Source organism: Nannospalax galili, unplaced genomic scaffold, assembly GCF_000622305.1.
Source record: "Nannospalax galili isolate Female #2095 unplaced genomic scaffold, S.galili_v1.0 scaffold559, whole genome shotgun sequence".
Taxonomy (NCBI): Eukaryota; Metazoa; Chordata; class Mammalia; order Rodentia; family Spalacidae; genus Nannospalax; species Nannospalax galili.
The window spans coordinates 2,903,500-2,910,729 of NW_008343479.1; positions in this window are offsets into that span (position 1 = coordinate 2,903,500).

The following is a 7,230-nucleotide window of genomic DNA, read 5'->3' on the forward strand; positions in this document are numbered from 1 at the left end:
TGGTTATTAAATAAACAACTAAAAAATATATATCTTAACTCCTGCCCTAAATGTCTTCCTCTGCAAACATGCCTGCAGAAGGAATTTCCTTTCAGTGGCCTGAAGGCACTGAGCACTTGTGCTAATAATCATGTAGGCTGTAAACCTACCAATGTTGTGACAATGCAGGGGGACCTGTAAATTCTGTAAAAGGATTCTACTCAGTGCTCAAGTTCTTTAGGAGGTGTCTCTGCTCAAGTCTGGCTAACATTAATAAACTTTCCCAATTTCTCCACATGAGGCTCTGGGCACCTTCTCTGTATGTTGTGGCTGGTCCTGTGCCTCAGTTTCCCATAATGAACCTTAATTTTAGCTTCAAATTATACTTCCAAAGAATTTCACTGAGATGAAGGCTGCTTTAATTTAAGCTTACCATGTAAATCAAGGGCACGACAATTTTTTTAAAAGGATGAACAATTCCCCCAGATGAAATAATAGTAGGCATAATTTTCGACCATACATTTGGGTGAATTGCAGTGGTCCATCATAGATAAATTAAAATCATCTACATACAGACAATGGTGAAGATTTCGACAGTTGTTTAAGAGGCTTTATAATTCATTACTTAAGGGAGTTGGAAACTCATTTTGTTACCCACAGTTTTTGCCCCCTCCTTTAAGAGCCTCACCCCTACTTCCACTCAGTGCTTCAAAGCCCTAAAGATAAGGCCAAGGCTGAGTACCAACAGCACAAGTTTATTCAGTGGCCAAAGAGTGGACTAGTGGGGTCCACCTCACAACTCCTCACCCCATTAGTTCTAGGGAAGACTTGGGTAGAAGGGAAAAGAAATAAGGATGAGGATCCACTAAAAAGAGAGGAATGTGTGTGACTTTTCTTGGGATAGGAGAAGAGCACTATCTCTTTTTTGGTCCTTTTATGGCTCTTTCTGGCCTTTGTCATGGCAAGTGTCATGGTGCCCAGAGGTGTGTCATTTAGCATGTAGATGGAGTTAAAATGAGGTTTGGGATTATTTTAGAGGTTATTTAGGTGGCGGTCTTAGATCTAATCATTTCAGCTGATCTGGTCCCAGAGGACACTTAGCTCATAAACATGCTGGTTTTAAAAATAAGCAGAGTTAAGAGCTGGAGACGTGGCTCAGCTGTTAAGAGCACTGGCTGCTCTTACAGAGGACCCTGGATTTGGTTCCCAGTACCACCTGGCAGCTAATGCCTGTCCATGACTCCAGTTCTAGGGGATCTAATGCCCTCTTCTGGCCTCCACAGGCATTGCACACAAGGGTGCACAAATACATGTAGGCAACACACTCATACACATAAAATAAAAATTGATAAATAAAAAATAAATAAATGGATTTATTTTGGTCAACTGTATGGTCTTAAACACCCAAAAGGAAAGTATAACCAAAGACTAAAGTCATCAGTATATTTCTTTAAGAGTTCAAGGGATTACACTTCCCAGGCATTAGGCTTAAGTCTATATTAAAAGTTATTTAGACAATTATTTTTCATTGATGATTTTGTTCCTAACCAGACAGTGCTACTCAGATGTAAGACATCAAATCTTGGTCTATAATACTGTAGTGCCCACCTGTAGCTAAGGGAGACACCAGCAATTGTTCTAAAACAATGAATAAATTTGTTTTCTCCCCCTATCTAGAAGCCTTTGACAGGGAACTGACACTGATTCTAACCACTCCAACAGCTATCAAAATACTGGAAAGCAAATCTTGAATCCATCACTCTAGAGTCCAGCCTTGGAAGACAAAAGAAAGATGAGGAGGAACCCAATAGAGGGATGCTTTTGGAAGCCCTTGTCAAGAAATTCCTGTGGACTCTTATGAACATTTGAAAATTGCCTTGTTCTGACTTTTTTTCTAGTTCCCTGTCTAGAACTTGTAATGCTAATTACTCTTGCCTTTACTTCTCCTTCACATCTCCTATTTATGATTCAAGGACTTTCTTTTCCCCTTAGAGGTAAAAGTTATGAAATTTGGGAGTTTTTTTGTTTTTTTTTTTTTGATAGACCTTCTGAAGGGGTACTCCAATTGCCTCACCCTGTGTCCTTGTTCAGCATGGAAGATGCCAGAGAGGCCTGTGTCCTGATTCCCTATTGGCAATTTGGGTAATCTCTTCAGAGGATGATGTGATAAGAATAGGAGGCAGGAATTGGCTAGGCAGTTAAGGTAAAAAGACCCCAAAGGAAAGTAGCCAGTTTCTTGGCTAAAATTCACAATGTCCTTTGGCCTCTTAGCAACTTACTACATTCCAAAGGCCAAAAATGTCAAAAATATTTGGGAGCCTTTAGCTAATTCTTAAAAGATTTTAGGGTTACCTCTTCAGAGGGGGGACTGTTAGAGTAGCCAAAAGCCCCACTAAAAAATAAATAAATCAAAGAAGAAGAAATAATACATGAAGTAATCAGAAAAAAGTGATGGGGAGATATGGGAGGAGTTGGAGGGGAGGGAGTGGGCATGGATTTGATCAAAACACCTTATATGCATGTATGAAATTCTCAATAAATTAGTTATTTTTTAAAAGTACCAGGTAATGGAAGTTTTAATGGGAAAAAAATGAGAAATTGAAATACTTTAACTACTTTGTATGCCTCAAACTCCTTTTATAAATAACCTGTTCCATTTTTATATACACAATTCATCTGGGAGTTAGTCTGTTTTGAATTATTATTTGTTTATATTTCAGTATGATTTTTATGTATTTTATTAGCATATAGTCTTATGAAGGGCAAAGAGCTGAGTCTTATTCATCAAAGTACTCCACAAAAATAAACTTTTGCTAAACAAAATTGTGCCTTTGTTGACTAAAGAAATGTATTTTTATTCCTAAAAAAAGGGAATTTAATGAGGATGGAAAACAAAACCCTCCCACTGAAGTTCAAGAAAATACAAATACATGGCTGAATCAACTGACAAAGACATGTGAACAGAGAATTCATGAAAGAGATAGGAACACTGAAGTAAACTCAAGCTGAGATGAAGGTGGCATCAAAGTACTCAATAAACCAATTAGAAAAGACAAGAGAAAGTCCTATTAGCAGAATAATCAAATGGAAAACAGAATATCAAGACTTGAAGATAAAGTTAGAGAATTGAACTGCCCAAGTAAAGAATAAAAAATTAAAACCCACGGGAATGGATAGTCAGGAGCTGTGTCATACCATGAAAAGATGAAATGTTTGAATTATAGGCACAGAGTAAAGAGAAGAATCCCAGTTCAGTGGCATTGTCCAGATTGTCAACAGAGAGATGCAGATTAAAACTACTTTAGTTTTCCATCTTACTCCAGTTAGAACAACTGAGATCAAGAACACCAAAGACCACAAATCTTGGGGAGAGTGTGGGGAAAGGGAAACCCTCATTTACTGCTGGTAGGATTGCAAATTGGTGCAGCCACTATGAAAATAAGTGTGGAGAATTACTTAAAAATTTAAATTCATCTACCATATGATCTGGCTATACCACTCCTTAGCAGATATCTAAAGGATTCAATATACTACTACAGAGATACTTACTCAACCATCTTTGCTGCTACTCTTTTCACAATAGGTAGGAATTAGAAACAACCTAAATGTCCGTCAACTGATGAATGGATAAAGGAAATATGGTACATTTAGATAATGGAGTTCTACTCAGCAGTAAAGTAAAATAAAATACTGATATTTGCAGGAAAATGAATGGAACTAGAAACTGTTATACCAAGTGAAGCAACACAGACAGAAAAACAAGTGACACTTGTCCTCTCTCATTTGTGAATCCTAGCTCCAAACATATGTGAATTTATATCTTGATGTAATTGAAGGAGCCAGTAAAATGGAAAGGAACCATGGGGGTGAGGGGAGAGAAAGAACTCAAGAGAGGGGGATAGTAGGAGACAGGTGTTATCATGCAGGAAATGGTGAAAATGGGAACACTTGAACTAGGGAGGACATATTGATGACCACATAGGAGGATATATATATATATATAAATTTGATTGTATGTGTATAACCAAATGTTATATTATAAAACAAACAATCAGACAAAAAAAACCCACAGTGTCAGTCAAGGAAAATCTCCATTCAAATTGTTGACAGGATAGTCCAAGAGACTCCAAAAATAAAACAAGTTGCTGCCACGGCCCTTTATTGTTTCTCTGAACTTGAAGGTAAAACCCTATTGTTGAATACATGACATACTTCTGGCACAAGACTTAGAGAAATGGACTTGAGCAATGAACCTGGAACTGGTTTGGAAGCCTACTCCATGAAGACTAGCTCTCATAGCATCAGAAGATTTCATGATGTAGTACCTTTATTCCATATTCCATAGTCTGTCATTACAGAAAGGCGCACACATGTTTTCACTAACAGCTAAAATATAGTTATATTTTCCTATATTATTACTTTAATCAAGCTACCTGGATAAGTTGATTCTCTTTTGAAAAATAAAAATTCCCTAATTTGCCTGGTGTTAAATCAATAATATTGAGTAACATTCACACGCTGTAAAAGTGATAGCACATGTTATAATTATATATACCATGCTAAATTTTCTTGCTATCATTTCTAAATTTCTGCCTTCCTTTCTTCACTTTTAAAAATTAATTTATTCTTTGACAATTTCATATAAAATATGCTGCGGTCACACTCCACCCCCAGCTCCACCCTCTTCCCTTCTCCCACCAAGTCTCCATCACAGTTTCATGTCTTGTTTTTTGCTGTGGTTTTTATTTTATTACCCACTAGGTTTACTCACATGGGCATGAATGTGGAGCTATCCATTGAAACATGAGTACCTCACTAATGGTGTTGTGGAGAGATTTTTCTTGGGGAAATGCAACACACACACACATACACACACACACACACACACACACACACACACACACACACTCATGCTCCTCATCTCAGAAAGGGAACTCATGACAGACTACAGACCAAAGTAATGAGTGTACCAAAGTCCAACTTGACCTAATAAGTTTTGGGGGGGTTGGTATTTTGGAGAGAGGGTCTCCCTGTAGCCCCAGTTGGCCTGGAGCTCCTTTTGTAGATCAGGCTGACCTTGAACTCACAGAGCTCTGCCTGCCTCTGCCTCCCAAGTGGCAGGATTAAAGACGTGTGTCACTAAATCTGGCTGAACTAATGAGTTTTTATTGGAATTACTAGGGGGAGTGTGGGTAAGGGATTACTTAAAGGAGCAGGGACAGCTCAAAAGCAGCTGTATCACCAGGAAGTCCACCTTGAAACAGGTGATGGCTCATGAAAGTTGCAATCCTCATACCCTCTGCACACTTTGTAGGCAGCTTGATAGGTCTGAGAATCACAAGTAGGCAGCTCAGCTGGCTAGAGTCCAGCGATCGATTACTGCTTCTCAAAGCTGCAGAAAGGCCTTTTAGAATCTTTCAAGTTTTGACTTTCTTAGACATGTGAAGTTAGTTTGCTTTTTAAGTCTCAAGAGCCTCCCTCTTCCCTCCTGGAGGGAATGTTTCAGTTCAGTCCAGGGAAAACTGCTATACAAGAAGAGGTTAAGGCACTGAGGGCAATGGCCTCCTCACCACCAGCCACTCTTGCCTGTAATTTCCTCCCCTGGACAGTTCCCCATGAGGTATAATCTTATTTATGACTGAATATTTAGGGACTTAGTCTTGTGAAGACCCTATATAGACGATCACAGTTGCTGTGAGTTCATGAGTGCAACAGCTATGTGATACCTACAAGACAGCATTTCACAGCTCTCTTCCTCATTATCCAGCTTTTACCTTCTTTCTACCCTCTTTCCAGAAGACATGACACAAGTGATCTTCACTTCTTCATAGACAGAGAAGCAGGGAGACAGGAATGGCTGGTAACGGGATACCTCCAAAGACAATACCTCCAGGGACCTACTTTGGCCACTGAAAGTTTTCAGCACCTCCCCAAATAGCATGACCTGCTGGAGACCAAATGTTCAAAGTAAGTATCCCTGGGAAGCATCTCATATGCAAACCACAACATGTCGTGGAATACAGGATTGTAGAATTAGAACCCAGTGCACGTCTTTGTCTCAGGATAAACTGTTGTGCATAACTAATACTCATACAGAGGCAGTGTCATGCAGAGGCAGGGATGTAAACAGTAGGAACCTAGCCACGATTATTTTAGCAGTTCTGGTACTGCTGCTCTTTCCTCTTTATTTTACCTAGAACAGAGATTCCGGGAGCAAGACAATACACTTATCGAGGACTTTGGCTGGGGTCACAGCCAGGAACATTCACAGCAAAGGGACAGTCTTCAAAACCAGGCCAAGAGCCCTTGGTGCATTTTGTTTATGATACATTTGTCAATGGAAGATGCAGTGTGAGGATTTAATCTCTCAGCACTTCCTGCTTATTAGATCACACTATTTGAATGGCTTGTGGAATTAAGTTCTGGTCTACTTGTAGTGCTGTACAATTAGAGAAAAACAAACCACTTCAAATAGGACACAGACTAGAGAAAAACACAGTTTATTGTTCTGTTCAGGGATGCCACTGGCCGCAAGAAGATGATTTAAATGAGTTGCTGTCTGGCAAACTAGGACATGTGGCAGACAAACAGAAAACAGTGAGGTCATGCAGAAGTAGTTCATTATTCTAAGTCAAAAATAGAAACCTGACAGCACTGCTTGGTGTGATATTAAAACGAACTGGACTGGAAGTCAAGACATACATGTTCCACTTCTAGCTTCACTACTGAACAGATTAGGATTTTCTTTCATTCTCCTTTTGGCCTCAATTTCTGTGTTTATGAACAAATAATGAAGGGGTAATTTTATATAATGCCTATACCCTTTTCCAGATTGGTGGTCAATCTCTAAACATTTATTTAGCATCTACTAAGTGCCAGGGGCTTTATTATGTGCTAGGAAAGCACCACCAAATAAAATTGACTTGATTGCTCCCTCTATTTCAACATGAAGAATAAGCCAACAAGTGGCCCACCCCAAATAGTCAGAGGGCCCCAGATAACATCCGGAGGAGTGGGAGTGCTCAGGAGTCAACCTGCTGCACCTGAAGCATCTCTGGATTAAAGTCATCACTTTACTTAGCCTTCCGACCTTCTGCTGTCATCCTCTTTCTGGAATGACAGCCATATCCTGATTACTCTCGTCTCCAGTCTCAGTTCATTCATATCACCATGTAAATTAACATAAAAATTTCTAGACGTAGTCCAAGGAGCTGTTGGTATCACCTCATTTTCAAAACTTGTTTTCCCTAC